The 17,368-nt window shown below is 59.0% G+C and overlaps 1 protein-coding gene across 1 annotated transcript in view; it reads left to right on the forward strand.

Annotated features, from left to right (window-relative positions):
• The first annotated feature begins 9,523 nt into the window (after positions 1-9,523).
• BCOR (BCL6 corepressor) overlaps positions 9,524-17,368 on the forward strand; it is a 45,018-nt gene continuing 37,173 nt past the window's right edge. The window contains exon 1 of the mRNA XM_012642104.1: positions 9,524-9,574. The gene's annotated coding sequence lies outside the window, so the exon portion shown is untranslated. The remainder of the gene's footprint in view (positions 9,575-17,368) is intronic.

Here is a 17,368-nt window from a genome sequence, read left to right on the forward strand (position 1 = left end):
AGGAGAAGCGTCGGCAGGCCGGCTGATCTAGGGGAGGGGGGGTAGGAAGGCGGGGTGTCGGGGAACCCAACGAGAGAAGTTTCCACCACGCTCTAGTCTGCTGCTGCCAAAATCCCCGGGCTCCTCCCCGCCCGCACCGCCTTCCGTTGCCACCACAAGTTTGGTTTAACGAGAGCTTGGGACAAAAGCAAACGTTTTCTATAGACCCCGAAAACAAAGGGGAAAGAGACGCGCGGGGCCGCCGAGAAGCGGCTGCTAGCGTAATGGTGCCAGGCCGAAAGCAGAGCATTAGAACTGCAAAAGCCGCGCGGGCGGGAGGAAGTGCGAGGCGGGAGGCGGGAGGCGGGAGCGCGGAGAGGGCGGGCGGGGGAGGGGCGCTGCGCCATGTTTCCGTGTCACCCGCCGAGTCGCCGGCGCTGGGCTCGGCCGCCGGCTCCCGCCTGCCTCCGTAACAGCAGAAAGCGTGCGATTAGCAGCCAGACAGGCGGGGACTCCGGGCCCGCGGGGCCGCCGCACACGCCGCCCGCGGCCCGGGCCCGCGCCCCCCCGCCCGCCGGGTAATCATCCTCCTCGCTGCAGCGCTGTGTGCACTCTCATTAGAGCAGGGAGGCTTTTCTCTGTGCACTCGCTCGGCTCCCGCTGGCAAAACAACGCCTTCCCTGGCCGGGCCCTGGGCCAGGAGAGTCAGGGAGGGGTGGGGTGGAGGGTGAAGCAGGGCGAGCCTCGCAGGTCAGCTCGGCCACCCGATCTCCTCGGGGCATGCAAGAGATGGGGAGGGTCCATCGGCTCTCTCCGACGCGGAGTGGCAAAGTCGAGCCCCGGACCAGACCCTACGTCCCTACCTGGGTTAGGGGAAGGAGGTGCTGGTGCCGCCATGACCTACTCCTGTCCCCCGCCGGAGGCTAGAGTGGGGCCGAGGGGGAGATGAGTGTGTCTGGTTTGGAGAGCGGGGGCGGACACCGGGAAGGCTCCCAAAACAGGTTTTGCCCCATCTGTCTTGCGAACGACCTCTTAAAGCCAGAAGCCTGATCCCAGGGGTGGCGGCCCTTCGACCCTCGGAAGGAGACCTGGACCCTGAGCAGGCCCTCTGGCCTCGGGCTTGATCGCCCAGAGTAGGTGGGAGACGGGGGTGGCCGAGGCTCGGCTGCTCCTGGTCCTGAGCTTCGGAGCCCCATTTTCTCCTCCGCGATCTCTGCACACAACAGCCTCTCCCAGCACCACGCGCCCAGCTGCAGGGCCCAGGAGCAGGTGTTCCTGCCCGGCCGGAGTGGCGGCTCTGCGCCCCTCCCGTCCCAGCTGCGGGGCTGGGAGGGGGGAGGGGGCGTGCTGATGGCGGTAGCAGAGGGACGTCTCACCGGACCGCGAAGAAGGGTCCTCCCGGCTTACACGGGGATACCACAGGGCGCGGGCGGTCGCTTGGGGCCAGGAGGGATCAGGGGTGACGCGCGACTAGCCCTCGTCTGGAACAGCCCTGGGGGCCAGCGGAGGCCGCTCAGGGCGGCGCGAGGGCTTCCGGTCCCCGTGACTGCGGCGGCGGCGGCGGCGGCGGGGCGGCCGGGAAGTTCCCGGGGCGGCCGCGAGGAGCACCCTCCCTTGGCTGCAGCCGCGGCGCAGCTCTAGGAGCGGCGCCGAGCTACGCCTCTCACGTCTTGCGCCGGGATCGGGGCTGCGGGGTGGTCCCAGCCCCCAGCGGAGAGGGGGAGGGGGAGGCCGGTGCGGGAGACCCCGCGGGAGCGGCCGCTCGCCTCCCAGCCCCCCTCGCCGCCGCCGCCGCCGCTGATATGGCGGGCACGTGAAGCGCCGCTCGGCGCCCCGGCGCCAGCCAGGGAGCGGCCTGCCCCGCCGGCTCAGCTTACCCGCGGGCCCAGGAACGCGGAACCGAGCCCAGTCGGGCCCCGAGAAGCCCCCGCCTCCGCCCCCAGCTCGCCGCGGCCCCGCACCCCCTCCCCGCCTGAGCCCGGCCTTGGGGCCGCGCCAGACGGCTCGCCCGAGGGGAACTCGGGCTGACTAATGGGACGCGTGTGGGCCTTACGTGAGGCCCGGCTGTCAGCGGATGCCCGCTTGCTCTGCGCTTACGCCGCGGCCAAGCTTTTCGGGGAAGGGCTAGAGGAGGGGTTTCCCCGCTCGGCGGTTTCGCCTCCTCGGGGACAATCCGGCCGCGGCTGGCCCTGGGCTTTGGGTCTTGCAGCCTGGCCCGGAGGGGGCAGACTTGGCGTGCGCCGAGCGCCGAGGTGCCAACCAGGGATGGGGAATTAGAGGGTGGGAGCCTTCTCGGGCCTCTGAGCTGGAGGTGGGCAGAGGCTGCTAGGTCAGCTCGGCCTGGGGCGCCCGCCTTGATGTTTAAGATCTGGGGCCCGCCGCTGGGCTGGGGGAAATTCGCGGGCCATCCTGCGGGCCTGGAGTTCGATACTGAAACCTTCTACAACAAACACAAAGTCTTCCGAAAATCCCTTTGTGAGATTCCTGTACGGAAAAAAGGATTTATGAAACTCCCCTAGAGTCCAGTTCGGCTGGGAGTTCTCGGGTTCTGGGGAGTGTGATGCCTTTTGCTCCCTTTACAGGGTCCTGTAAAAATCTGCAGAGTTTCTTATTATTTCTCATTAACAATCACCTCATGTTGACATAGTTATATGACCCTCCCAAATATAACTACCTGTTTAGTTTCAACACACGAGTGCGATGGCGAAACACAAACATCAACCAGTAACTAAGAGGAGGAAAACCCGGCCACGAGCTTGGGTTGGATGCAGGATAAATCCTCATCACGCATCCCTGGTTTTATTCAGACTAATTACACTAGTAATCCTGCCCCCCATGAGAAAGCCTGAAACCCTGCAGTCGAGGTGCGACTTTTCCTGGGGAGCCCCGCCAATGGGGAGGGGGTTGCCAATGTAGGGGAGGTGGGCTTTAAATGCCATTTCTAAATGAAATGCTTTCCTTCAGCCTTTTTCTTTTTTTGATGCAGTTTTCTCTAAAGGAGCATTTTTGCGAGATAAGAAGTGACCGATCAAAATCGCTAAGGGGAGGTTGTAAGCAGCCGCTTTGCCCCAGCTTAGCGTTATCTTATCTTTCACACTTGCATGGCGGAAAAAAAATTGGCTTATCTTTATCCCCACCCCCTTCTCGCCTTAATTGCTAAAAAACACTGGTCTGTTAAACGGGGAGGAAGGAGGTCTCTGGATTGTCAGTGGAAAGGGAAGATTCAAAAATGTGGGCTCCAGGGAAAAGCAAGGTGGCAGAATTTATTCTTCCCCCCACCCCCAGGCCTTTCTAGTACAGCACAGAGGATGCAGTCTGGGGTGCAAGGCCCGACGGCCAGATTTTTCAAAAAAAAAAAAATCTGGGGATAGCCTTAGGTCGTGTGGCTTCCCCAGGCCTCGCTTTCTCGGCACTGTGTTTACCAACCTCTCCCCCTTTTCATTTCTCGAAAGCTGCCCGTCGCTCTAGGGGTGAGGCCTCTCTGCCTTCATCCTCCCTCCTCTATACACATCCTCCTTTTGGGGAGGCGGGATGCAAGGCTGGGGACGCATAGCCTGTTGGAAATCATTAAAATATATGCGAGTGTCTGCAAACACACACTTTTAAATCATGGCGTTTCCCCTCCACGCTGGTATATTTAAACTCCAGAGCGAGCTGGATCTCCTCCCTCTCAGTCGTTTGTCTGTGTCACCGACAGGCCGCTAATGGCCGGGCTTCCAGGCGCTGTGCATTATGCATTAGCCTCCTCCCTCCGCCGCACACAGAAGGTTCTGTCAGGCCTCGAAACACAAACCACACTCCCCCCCCACGCCCCCCCACTCGCGGCCGGAGACTGCGAGGCTGCTAACGCGCTGGAGACGCAAGGATGGTAGCGGGTGAGCACCGGGGGCGGAGGCAGAGCAGAGTGGGCCCGGAGGTGGACTGGGAGCGGGTAAAATGTGCGGAAGATTAAGCCGTTTGGAATCGCAAGCCCCAGGCTTTGCTCCTGGCTGCGACCTTCCCAAGGCAACCACCCTGCGCCACTCACCTCTGTGACCGACTTTGTAGTGGGGCCCTCAGAGGTATTTAAAGACAAATCAGCACCGCGTTTCCATCTACTGGTCCGTACCCCCCTTCCTGCCGCGGGCGAAGGGCTGGTGGAGCCTTCTCAACCCCTCCAGTCCTGGGATGGTACCCGCGAAGAGGTTACTCTCCGCAGGGGCCCCGTGGGAGCGGAGGAGGGAAGCTGGACACAAAAAGGCTGGGGCGAGAGACCGGCACGCTGAGTCTGAAGGCAAGTACTGGTGGTTCCCCGCCCCTCTCGCTGCGGTTCCCACTCACAACCCCCAGCCGAGTAAAATATGCCCAGGAGGCGCCTTGCTAAACAAGCAGCTGGGTGGGACGTGGCAGCCGGGCGGGACGTGGCGTCCGGGTTTATCTGCAGCAGCATCCGGCCTAGCGCGGCGGCTTCGAGGGCTCTAAAACTGGGGCCAGAAGGAGCGCGAGATGCGGCTTCTCAGAAGCCTCCTATATTTATGCCCATTTGGTCAACACCCAACCATCTAGCAGGCCCTTCAGTGTAGACCGCAGTTCACTCACCCGTGCCTGGATTCGGACAGCTCAGGGCTTGACACAAATCGAGCCCAGACCAGAAATTACAGAGGCAGTAGCTAAGAACCACGTAGGGCCTGCCCTTTGAGGCTTCTTCCTTCAAACACCCAATAACTCTCCAAATCCCAGCCAGAAGAGCCAGCAGCCATCTTCAACCTGGGACCCTAAGTCCATCAGTCTTCCACCCTGGAAGGCAGCTACCTTTAGATGTTTCCTGATTAGTGAAATCCTTGGGACAAAGATGGGCCTTCAGTTGTTGCCTCATTTGAGCTTCAGAGCGGAAGCCAGATACATGGCTTGTTCTTGGAGGATGGACCAGTGGATCTTTTTTTAAGTGCCATTGGGTAAGCCCAGAGTTTCTGTATAAAGTGACCAGAAGACTGTCAGTAAGAGTGTGCTTTTAAAGAGTTAACATTAACAGACTACCTCACATTATGTAAAGTAAAAATACCTTACCTGTAATCACCCAAGTCCCACCTGTTCCAATAAGGTGTGTCATAGTCCCAAGAACAGCCTCCGAGGAGGACCATCAGAGACCTACACTGCTCTATGATTTGGATCGTACACCTATGTTACAAATGAACCTCACACGCAAGGTTGGGAGCCAGAGTTCCCCTAAATATGGGGTAAGGACCTCACCACGGGATACACGACCTTTCCCCCTAGGTTTGGGTGCGGCTAGAGGTGTGGAAGAGGCCCTGGAAGGTCTTGCACAGTCAGTCTTCCCTGAAAAGAGCAGCGAGGCTCTAGGCCTGGCCCTAGAAGCACCAACTTGCTTGCCCAGTTGCAGAGCCTGGTTAGAATCTGCAGCAAGGAGAGCAACAGTCTGAGAGAGCCTGAGGTGGAGCCATAAGTTAGAACTATGGGACCCTTCCATAGGGATGGGGGTGGGTGGAGGAGGGGCAGCCCCCCACTGTTCCATTCCCTAGCACCTCTGATTTCAGCACCTATTTCTTTATTTCTCTGCAGTTGCAGTTGCGCGGCCTCCCCTCCCATGCACTCTTTCTCCTCCTCTGCTTTCATTGAAATCCTCCCCTTGCTGAGTGCTGGGTATAGCAGCCTGACCCCCGGGTCAGCTCCCGAGGGGCTCGTGGGAGGGCAGGGGAGGAGGGAGCAGGGGAAGGGCCCGTCACCTGCACTGGCTGCAGGGCCTGCGGCATCCCTAGCTCCAGGAGCCCCATCCTGAGTGGCGACACGAGATGGGACTGCCCTTTGACAGCTTTATGCTTCTCTTCCACGGAACAGTTCCAACTAACCAGGCCACCAATAGGTGTAATCTCTCCCCCCCTCCCCCTCCCCCCCTTAGCGTACCTTGGGAAAATCCCACATTTTAATTCCCAGTGAGTCACGAATCCCCCCCACTCCTGCCTCTTAGGACTCACTTAATAAGATATTTTTAAAATCCCACGGAGTTGGAAAATATATCCTTAGGACATGGAGGAGAAACCCTTTAATCCTACCAGCCTGCACGAAGATACGTGGAGGCAAGACTCCCTAAAAAAAGGGAGGGGGTGAATGCTGCAATTACGTCAAAGGCGAATTTACTGGCCTGTTTGTCTCCAGCATCAAATTTCTCCAGCAGTCAGCCCTCCTTGCCACCCCTTGGCATTTATAGCACCCCCCTCCATTCATTTTAACTCTAGGACTTTTAAAGTTAGACAAATAGGCCTCTTTGTCAGCAGCCCCTGGGAGGCCACAGGACTCCAAGAGTCAGCAGGCCCTGAGCTCTGAGCTTGGTTCCTGGATTTTCCTAAAGTTCTGGACGGTTACATGCGACTCCAATCTCCAGGAAAAGCCTGTGCCTGGGGGTAGAATTTGGGGAGATGAGAGGAGGGGAGAGAAGGTGGCCGGGCACCCTGCCAGGGCCTCTGCCGTGCGGCCTAACCGAGCCGGAAGAGCCTGGCACAGCTCCGCACTGGCCCAGGCCAGCTCTCCCGCCCAGCCTGCATCGGCACAGTGGCCTCCTCGCCTGGAACCACGTTCAGAGAGTTTCCCCACAAATACTCAACTTCAGCATTCCCGGTTATTTTAGACTTGTTTTGAATAAAAGGACTCGCTTCAAAAAGAAATGTTGCTACAACACACAACCAGAGGCCTTTTCTCCAGCTGTGTCTGTAACTCGCATGCGTTCAGTCTAATAACTTTTAATGTCTGGCCCTAAAATGTCTTTATAAAAAATAGTTTTACAGCATAATAGTCCAGGTGTCTTTCTGCTTGTTACCGGAGATTAAAAAAATGTGTGGGTTAGCTTTCAGAGACATCCACCCCCAGAAAGACCAGGAAGAAAAAATCGTGCATTCCATTCTGCAGGCACCGGTCCTGGAAGCTTTCTCAGGCCCAACCGGGCCGGGCACTGCTCTTGAGGGCACTTGCCCTCCTGTCTTTTGCATCAGTTGTTATAAGCAGCTCTGGAGCATGAAGATTTAATTCTGCCAAAGTTTCGGGTTTCAAACGGTAGAGATGTTTCACTTCTGCTTTGAGAAGGGCTGTTTTTATAACTATGTGCTGAGAACTAAAACAGAATGAATAAAATCGCACCTAATACCAGTCCCACAGTCAGTAGTGAGTCTAATTTTTAAAAGGGAAAATATCTGCTAGCTAGAGCTGATTTTGGCCTTGACCTTGACTTAGTAATCAACTTGAGATGCTTTTGATTATTTTTGGCATGGGACACTCCAGGACATTTAAAAAAACTTTCCGTGTGGAATTACAAGCCACTTCGGATTTATGTTCTCATCGAGCCTGCACCATCTTGTCGTTAGGCAGAAAGAGACACCCCACCTCTTTCCAAGCATAAAAAGACCCTAGCGAGCAGCGGAATGGGGTCACCTTTGGTCGAGATGTCCGGGCTCTGCAGTCTGGGTGCGGTTAGGCCGGAACACCCCCTCCCCCCTCCTACCCCTTCCCGCTAGCTTCACGAACTAGGGCTTCTTGGCTCGCCCTTGAGGCTCTGTGCTGTGGGGAGGCCGGAACCTCGCTTCTCCGCTTCCCCCTCCTGCCTGCCCCCGCCCTCCCCGTCCCCCCTCCCTGCGCCCAGCGCAGCGCCGGGTGCGCTGGAGAAGCTCAATACGTGTCAATTGAATTGAACTGCTGCGGGCGCAGGCTGTACGCTGCCGCCGAGCACCGATCAGCACGACGTTACCGAGTGGAAATTTATGGGGCGAACGGCGTAAGCCAAAAGTTGCTCCCTGCCAAGGAAAATAAAACGCGGGAGATAATCTCCCGAGGCCGGGGTGAGGGGCCAGGGTGGGCCCTCCAACCATCTGAGGCACAGACAGTGGAAATGCTGGAGAACCTGGAGAAATTCAGACAGATCTTCTCTCCCGGACCGCACCCCTCACCCGTCTCCTTGTGCCTCCACGGGCTCCCCCCACCCACCCCCCGCCTCCAGACAATTCCCACACAATTGAAACGTCCGGGGAACTCGGGCGCGTAGTTCGGGCGGAACGGCCACTGTTGCCCCGGGTGGTGTTTTCAGGTGGTTCTCGACGCCGAAATGGGAAAGAGTTCCTCCGGGAGGAGGGAGCGATCTGGGGTGAGGGTGAGCGCGGACACGCACTGGCTAGGCTCTGCTGGGTCTCAGAGGGGACGAGGCCGGAAGAGCGCTGCGCTGGTGGCAAGAGGCGGCAGCGGCGCCTGCCGCTGGGGTTTGACAGCTTTGGCTGAGCGGAGTGCGAGGTGCTTTATGGTAATTGCGGTCCTCCACTGGCCTTCTGGGTAGCGAGGGGAGTCTCGACGCGCGGCTGGGAGAGCCGCCCCCGCCGCCCCCATCCCCTCGGCTCGGGCTCTGCGGCCGCCCTCGCTGCCGCCGCCGCCCAAGTCAGTCTCCGGCTCGCCCAGGACGTGCGCCCGGGCCAGGCGTGCGCAGCCAACTCGGCCGGAGCTGAGGAGGGGAGGGCAGGGGGATAGGGGGGCGCCACCCAAGTGGTCCGAGGTTCGGACCTAGAGAGGCCAAAATACACCAGGCCGGGAATCGAAGACGACCGGGGAAACTCGGGCAAACCTTTCCTGGGGAATCACCCCTCCCGAAACCCCACAGCGGAGGCGCCGCAGCGGAGGGTGAGCGGAGAATGGGGGAGCTCAAACTTGCGAGAGCTGGAGGCGGCGGCGGGCGGGCGGCTGTCGCCCGAGCGCTGCGCCTGCGGGGGGAGGGGAGGCGGCTGTTGGGAGGGAGGGAGGGAGGGAGGGCGGGCGGAGGGAGGGGGAGGAGGAAGAGGAGGGAACCAGGGAGGGGGGACGCGTTGGGATCGCGGCGTGCGGCGGCAGACGGAGCCCGGGCTCCCAGCGGCAAGGTGAGGCAGAGCTGCGCTCCTCGCTGAACGCGGGCCGAGCTCAGCGGCTGCGGGGGAGACGCGCCGGAGCCCAGACCGCGACCGAAAGCGGGAGCGAGGCGGGCGGCGGCGGCGGAGGGGGAGCCCGCGAGCCGCCGGGCGGAGAGCCCAAGCCGCGCTGTCGCCGCGCAGGGACGACTTGGCCAACACTCACACACACACTCACACACACCCAGCCCGAGCGGGCGCTCGCGGCGAACCGTCAACATGGCGCTGGGGCTCCTGCCCGAGCGCGGGCGGCAGCGGTGGCGCGGGAGCTACTGAGCCCGGCCGAGCCGAGTCCAGCTGCAAGAACCCGGAGGATCGCGCAGGGCTGTCGCCACCTGCCCGGAGGCTCCGAGCCCGCCCCGCCCCCACCCGGCCCAGAGCCCACCCCTCGGCTGGGCCGACCCCGAGGGCAGCCGGCTGGCAGCAGACGGCGAGGGAGGCGTGCGATCGCGGCGTCGCGAGCGGGTTGCGGGCAGCTGGGGACCGCAAACTTTGCTGCTCGCCGCGCTTCTCCGGCCGGGCTCCTTCTCCACTCGTTGACGTCGCCATCCCCCTTAGCCCCGCACACCTCTCCCCACCCACCCAACCGCCCCCTGCTCCACCTCGCCGCCTCGAGTCTGCTGGGGGGAAAACTTCAAAGCGCCGGATCGCAGGCTCCCTGCCTACTCCCCGACCGGGGATTTCAGGTCAGTGCCCGAAACACCTTTCCCCAGGGAGGCTGCGGGAGGCCGGGCGCGCCGCGGGCAGCAATCAGCCCCTTCCCCCGGGGTTCCCGCCCGCCGTGTACCCCGCGAAGCTCTTTGCCTCGCGCTTCCCTTTGGCTGCCTTGCTCGCTTTCGTTTTTATTCTATAGCTATAAGTTATCAAGAATACAACCAATCTAAGCGGCCCCGCGTGGGCAACAGGGAGAGAGGGGGCGCGGCAGTGGGGGCTGCCGCCTCCGGGGGTACTGGGAGGAGAGCTGGGAGTTCGCGGAGTGGAAGTTTGCAGCCTGTGTCTGCGCGGGAGCGCGGTCGCCGCTGAGCGCCGCGAGTCGGGCGGAGGGGGGGAGGTGGGCTGGAAGCTGGGAAGCTCGGCTCGGCTTTAGCTCGCGAGCAGGAAGGGGAGGGCGGCGGGTTCCCGTCTGCTTTCTTTTTCGACTCGGGAAAGCACTGTAAAAACCCCCAGCCGCCGCCGCTGCTGCCGCCTCGTCTCGCCTCTCCGGGGGCCGATCGTTCCTCCAAGTGGAACGACGGCGTGTGCGTGCGCGAGGGTGTGTGGCGGGCGCCTCGGGCCGAGCCGAGCTCGACCTGCCGCTGCCGCGCAACTCGGGAGGGGAGTCCCGGGTTTTTTCTTGGCTTGCCCCAAAGCGCGAATCACGTGGATTTAAAAAAAAAAAAACTACTAGGAAATTGAGCAGAGCTGGGGGTTCCGATTTGGTTGGTCCGCCTGCCCGCCAGGTCAGAGGCTTTGTTTTGTAAACGTTCTTTTACGATTATAATCTGCGACCCCCCTCCCCCTTCCCCCTCCCCCAGAGGTTTCGGGGCAGGTTTTAAGTTAAGAGCCCCCGGGGGTGGGTGTAGAATGTGCTTATGCGGGGGGGGCGGGGGCGGGAAGGAGGGCGGGGGAGGACGAGACCTGGGCCCTCCACTGGGCAATGGGGAGTCTGATGGGGAGCCCGGATGGGCGTGTGAAAGTCTGCGGCCGGAGGAAGTTGGCCCACTTGGAGGGCGTGCGGCGCGGAGGATCAGGGCGAAGGGGAACTTGCGCACCCCGGCGCGATCCTCGGCCGAGGCGGGGAGGGCGAGGCGCCGACGCGCCGCGGGGCCCGCGCTCAGAGCAGGCGGGCGGCTGCGCTGCAGAGCCTCAGCCAACTCGGGGGCTCCGGGCGGCGGCGACGAGAGCCTGCTGTTTACCAAGCGAGCCTTGGGGCGCCGTGTGCGGAGTAGGGCAGCTCGAGGCACGCGTGGTCCCGGCTGCCTTCCCGCCGCTCGCACGCTCGAGTGGGCACGTCCCCGGGTCCGGGAGACGGACAAGTCTGGCCGCATGTAGGCCGAGGCCTGGCGAGGCTTAATTTGCTGTTAATGAATCTTTTCCAGAAAGTCCGCGATCTCCAGCTAGAGGCTGTGTGTGCCCGCGCGCGAGGGCGCGCGCCGCCGGCGTCTGGAAGGTGGGGGTTGGGGGAATGGAAGAGCAAAGAAGGAAGGGTTATGTGTATTTAAAAACAAACCTTAAAAAGAAACCAGCGCGCTTCAGATAGGTATTCGCACAGCTTCGCTGTTTCTAGACTAGACAGCTCAGGGTTTTAGCTGTATTTTTTTCCTTTTCCCTTTTCCTTGAGGCTAGGGGAGGGGTAGTGATATTTGGTTCTAGGAGTAGCATCTCGGAGAAAAATCCTTAAAATGGCCTGAGAGTAAAAACGAGGAGGAAATGGCCCACCCCAGAAGGTGGTGGGTGGTGAGTGCAGACAGACGGGTATTTCTAGCCATCTGACACTTCCTGTGGCACTGGAAACGGACACCGCGGGCCGAAATCAATCTTGACGAGGTGTTGGGTTCGGTTTTGCCAACAGAATTGCTTGTGTGGAAGGCATTTTATTTGTCGGCCTCGGGGACTTCTGTACGTGGACACTTGGGGAATACGCTCGCTTCTCGACCCTTTCCTCTCCACCTACGACCTGTTATCTGGTCTGGGCTTTGCAGTGTTGGTTCCCGTGTTTATTTTGGGCACGATTTCACCGCGTAGAGGAAGGTGGGGGGAGGCGATGATTAATATGCCGTCCAGGTTTAATCCGTGGCTAGTCTTCAGTGTGCGGGTATACACCGCCACGCACGCGAATTGTCTGGGGTGGTAGGGGAGCGCGCGGGTTTCGGGCGCCAGGCGCTCGGCCGGCAGGTCAGGGCTGGAGCTTAGCCGGCCCCAGCGCTGTCCTTTGAGGCGCTGTCACCAGTAGGTGACTGAGAGTTAATTAGGAAGTGTTCTCCGGATCAATGGGCCGCACAGCTCATTAGCGATTCTCTCCAGCCCTTTGCAGGGCCGTCCTGGCCTCCGCCTCCCACACAGGCCGGGGCCCCGCGGTCTGGGCTGCGGAGAGCGCCCCTGGGAAGTGGGGAGGGGCGGGCAGCGAGGGACGGCGTGGAGGCGAGTGTAACTTTGCGGGGCGGCGCGTTGCGTGCGGCGTCTCGAGGCCCGCGCAGCCCGCTCTTTCTTCCTGCTCGCGGTCGCCTCCACTGTGTCTTTAACTCGCTCCCGCTCGCGTCGCTGCCTGGCTGCTCCTCCCCGCCTCCTTCGCCTATCTCTTGTTCTCTAAGCACGACGCCTGTGCTCCCCGCCCAGTTTGGGATTAGACAAGATAAAAATAGGACTGCCCAGCGCGCAGAGCTGTGACTGTGCCCCGGCAGCCGGGTTGGTGGGAGCGCCGGGGGCCGGGTTGGGGAGGAGGACCTGTGGTGCGCTCAGGGTGGCCAGCGCCTGTAAGGCCCCCCACCCTCACCCCCACCCCACCCCGCAGGCGCCGTCACGCTCCCCGGGTTCTGTCCGCTGTGAACCGTGCGGGCCGGGGGACCTGGGCAGGGTCTCTGCGCTCTCGCGGGTGTTGTTGGTGTGCCGGTGATAGATCGGTCTAGACAGGCATGCAGGCTCCCTCCCGGCTGAAGGACGGGGTGGGGGGCGGCGCGGAGACGGGAGTCTGGGATGCAGACTCTGGTGAGCAAGCTAGCCTGCGGGCTCACGGGCCGGGTGAGCGGGGTGGAGGGAAGGCTGCGGGGGTTTCTCTTAACCCTTTAAAGGCTGTAGGGATAGCGTAATGGGGAAGTGGGGCAAAGAACCTGGTAGAAATTCCTGGAAGCGGTGTAGCCCGCAGGGTGGAGGGGGCGGGAGTCTAGGCCTAGGGTTTTCCTTTCTCTTCTGTGTGTGCATGGTCACATCCTGATGCATCGGGCTGGATTCTTAGACAAACCAAACGCAGCTGCTAGATGATCTAGTTTGACCAGGTACTTCTCAATGAGAGAGCTGTGAACACACACAGTGGGCACCCTCACTTTAGAAATTAAGTTTGGAAGATGCAGGTGTAGACCTTAATATAAGGAAAGAGAATTCATGCCTGCATTCAAAGATGGGAAGGTCTGTACACAGCTGTAGTCGGGTGGGGCCTCTGAGACTGCTGCAGACCAAGGACCTGAGCCTGAGATGCCAGGCCAGTGTGTACAGGTATGCATTGAAGGGAGCAAAAGTGGTCCTTGAGTTGTCTATATAAATAGACACACTTTTAACCATGAACTTGTGGAGAGTTAGATATGTGCAGGGAGACAGCCTCCAAACAGGAGTTGGCCACTGATGTGTTACGAAGATCCATCATTTGTATACACATATATGGGGCTAATATTGAATTGGCCTAAAAATTTAATACAACTCTACAGACATTTGTGTAGTTCTTTCCAGAGCTCGAAGTTGGTGAATGGGTTACCCTATACATAAATAACTCAATACTAACATTCCACTGTCCCCTTCTCCCTCCTCTCACTTTCTTTGAAGGGTTTGTGGTCTAAGGGATCTCTATTTACATTTCAACTGCAAACCCATACTGGTCTGGCCTGGGAATGAGCCACATTATAGGCAAAGCAAAAAGAATGTAAGTCGTAGGAATGCTCAGATTAAGATGTGCGCCTGAATGACATGTGCTGAGACAAATCAAGACACTTGGGCTCAGAAGCCCAAATGGAACAAGAGATACATAAGAGATAAAGAACTGGCCAAGGGGAATGTAAACATGGGTATGCAAATACAGAGATGTATGGCGATATTCTGAGAGAAAAATCCCAGACTTTGTTGAGCTGGCAACTGGGGCAGAATTTTCTGTAAGAGCGTTCCAGAGACAATAGCCTATTTAAAGGTGTGAAGAGGGTCACTTGGAAACACAAAAAGCATTCATATGCATACATCCATGCTTAGATACACAGGCTGAATGACAAAAACTCCTGAATGCCTAAGGAAGACTTTCCTGCAGAGTGGGACTGTCGTGGGTATGGAAGTGTGGGCCACGCAACCAAATTCACACACTTATTCACGAGGAACTAACGTCTTTGGCCAGAAGGAAACTGAGGGCCAAGCAAGCAGCCTAAGGGGTGGATAGCCCTCAGTTAACTAGGATTACTTCTGGTATAGTTTTTCCCTCATGGGGTGAGGTGGAGTGGGCAGAGGGTATGCGTTGTGCAGGTGGGAGGATCTCTGAAGAGATTTTGGGTTCTTAACCTTGCGTGGCTGGATAGTGGAGGGAAAAGGAGTAGCTTTCCACTTTGTGGTTAGGAGGAGTGGATGTTGCACTGCTGGGGTCCTGGTTCCTGAGGTTGAGCGGGGCCTAGTGGACTGGGAAAGACACAACCGGAAAAAGTGTGGCCTCTGGGAGGAATAAAGGGGAGGTATGCTTTCATTTTGGTATGCTTTTTTTTTTTTTCCCTGGAGGAGTCCATGCTGGGGACGGACGGCCTGTGTAGGGTGGATTAGCAGGCGCCTCGGTGACCCAGACGCTCACGTAAACTCCGGCTTGGGTTCGGTTTGCCCGCGGCGTCGATTTGCTGCGGTCCCTCTTTGTCTAAGCCCAGCCGGGAATTCCAGCTTTTATTGGGAAGACCGCACTTGGGTGGAGCCCGCGCCAGGCCGGGCGGGGCAGGGCTGGGCCACGGGCTGGGCGGGAGGCTCGCGGGCCGTGGGACGGTCCTCAGGAGCCCCCGGCAGCCCTGACAATGCCACCCTGGTGGTTTCCTCGAGGGCGCCAGGCCCGGCCGACCCAGCTAGGCGCGGCGGGGCGGGAAACCGCGTGGGTCCATCTCCGCTGCCGCGCCCCACCCCTCCCCCGCCGGCCCGGGGCCGAAAAGAGCTCTGAAGGCCCTTTGTTAGGTCCCGGGGTCACACCCGTGCCCTGGGGGCCTCCAGGGGGTGAGAGAGCTGGGCTGTCGGTGAAGACTGGACTTTCTCCTTGCATCGGAACCCCGTCCTGTCTTATGGATCAGACCTGGTGGGGGCCCCTCCCAGAGCACAGCGGGGAGGCCCCGGCCGCCAGGCTTCTTCTCCTGTGTTTATGGCCGACGGGATTCCGTCTGTTTGCAAATCCGGCCGCGCAGCAGAGGCCTAGGTGGTGGAGCCAGGAGGAAAAGCCGCCGGGGCTGGAGTGAATGGCCTCCTCCGTCCACTCCTATGATGGCCAAGCCACGTTCGTCGGGAGTGCTTGGCCGGGGACATCCACTGATCTCCAGCCCTGCTCGACGGCTTTCTCTGCTGCCCTCAACGTGTTCCTCAAGAAGGGATGTCTGACTTTTTGTTGAGTGGTAGTGGTAGTTCATTAACGATGTTTTTCTGTGCTATTTCTGTGGAAAGGCCTCCTTTCAGGGCGCAAGCTCACCTCCGTGTGTTCTCAATCGAGGGTTTCTGATACGGGGGTCCTCACTTGGTTTTGTTTTTTTTTTTTAAGCCGAGTCTCCCCAGCTAGCACCCACGGGCTCGGCTCTCCGCGATTAGAGAAGCGGGGAAGTCCACTCGGAGAAGATTCTGACAGCATAAAATATAATTTGTGATCTAAAAGACAGTTTCCAGTATAATCTCATTATGCACCACAGACTCCCGGTGTTATTTTGTGGAAGGCGGACAATGATCAATTTACATTGACCCGGGGCTGGGCGAGCTTTTAGATGGTAATTGCCATATTGATTTGCATGCAAAAAGGAGACCTGCTAAAATTAAAGACCGGAAGCTAAATTAAACTAAATTTATTGTCTAGGTGCAAACCGGGGGAACTGTTGGGGGAGGGGGTGAGTTTGGTCAAGGTGTCTGGGGCAGAGCAGGTGAGAGGCCCTAGAGCTTCGGTAGGTCACAACTTTGGGAGCAGTCTTTGCCCTCGTGATTTTATAATGTAGGGAGGGGGGCGTGTTTAGGAAAAAAAGTTATAAAAAGGCACTATTGCATTGCTGGCACTGGTCGTCTTTCAATGGTAATAGTAACGGCGAGGGGGAGGGGAGGTTTATAGGGTTATAAGGGGTCTTCGTGCACCATTTCCGGCAACCCCCATTTCTATTGTTCTGCCCGGGCGCTTGCAATCGTGCCAGGGACACCAAAAACTCTTGCATCTGAAGAGTTAAAAAAAAAAAAAAAGCCCTTCCCCCTTCCCGCCTTGCTTTCTCCTCTTCCCCCTCCCGAAGCTTTAGACCTTTCCGAGTGAGAGTAAATGTGTAGGGTGCATTGCACGCCCTGTGCTGCGGGCAGGCGGGAGACCGTTGGGGCTGTGGGGAATTCTTCTCCGGACGCTGCGGTCCCAAGCTCGGCTGGACGGCGATTGCTTTGGGAAGCCGCCCGCTCCAGGTGGCCCAAGTAGGCAGGGGTGGGTGGGGGAAAGGCATCTGCCCGGGGCGCCGTCTAGTGGTGTCCCGGGCCCGGGTTGGGGGTCCCCTCCCCGAGTGGTTGGGAGGCCAGCCCCAAGTTCGGTGGGGGGCAGGGCTGGAAACCCTGCCCGATCGCCCAAACTGGAAAGTTTTAAAAAGAGAAAGAAAGCCACTTGCAGAGGGCTGGCCCCCAGCCAGGGGCGGCTAGGCCGCGGGGGCGTGCTCGGCTGGCAAGTGGGGTGAGCGCCCTGGCGCTGCTGTCCCCTCTCCGTCACTCCTGCCGCCTAGGCCCTTGCTCGCCTGGTCGCGCTGTGGATCCATTTCGTACATCTGGAGCTTCGGCGTCGGGAGGAGCAACGCGGTCCAGGATCTGGAAGCACGAAGGGGCGGCCGAGTGTTCGGTGCCGGAGCCGGTCCCCACCAAGCTGAGCCAGAGGTGGCCCTTGCCAGTGGCGCCTGCGGCGTCGGGTGTAGGTAGTTCCCGGAGCAGACTTCTGGATTGGGGATGTTGGGCCCAGCGCTTCTGGGATGAAAGATTGGGGAAAGATATACCTCACCTCCTCACTTGGCTTTTTGTGGAAACACTGGTTGATCCAGTAGAGCTGGGCATCTTGAATGCCTCTTCTTCCATCTTAATTCCCTGTCCCACCCTACTTTGGTCCCTGGAGTTCTTCCTTTAAACCCTAGGAAAGGTTGGTGTAGGAGCTCCTTCCAAAGGACTTTTGCTCCATCTAGATAATTTGATTTATTGCTTTATGTGGCAAAACGGGTGACAAGCCTAGTTCCTAGTACCAGCAGTCAGCACTTTTCCTAAAGGCCTGAGAATAGCGACCCACCTACCCCTGACTATTCTGGGATACTGGAGGAAAGGAAAGTGGAGCTTTGTGCATTGATCTTACTCCCGGGCATTTCAGCATAGGGAGATTTGTAGGATGTAGGGGGAAATTGTGAAGACTTTCAGTGGACTAAGAGATTACTAGATGTAGGAGAAACTGGGTTCAAGGCTCATTGTGTAGATGGTGAAACATAGGTATTAAAACACTCTTTTTACACTGCACTTGGGTACACAGGGCCTAAGGAAGCGTTTCAAACTTCTTCAAGGAGACAACATGTGAAAATGGAGTTTTCAAA

The sequence above is a fragment of the Propithecus coquereli genome, unplaced genomic scaffold (genome assembly GCF_000956105.1).
Source record: "Propithecus coquereli isolate 6110/MARCELLA unplaced genomic scaffold, Pcoq_1.0 Scaffold173, whole genome shotgun sequence".
NCBI lineage: Eukaryota > Metazoa > Chordata > Mammalia > Primates > Indriidae > Propithecus > Propithecus coquereli.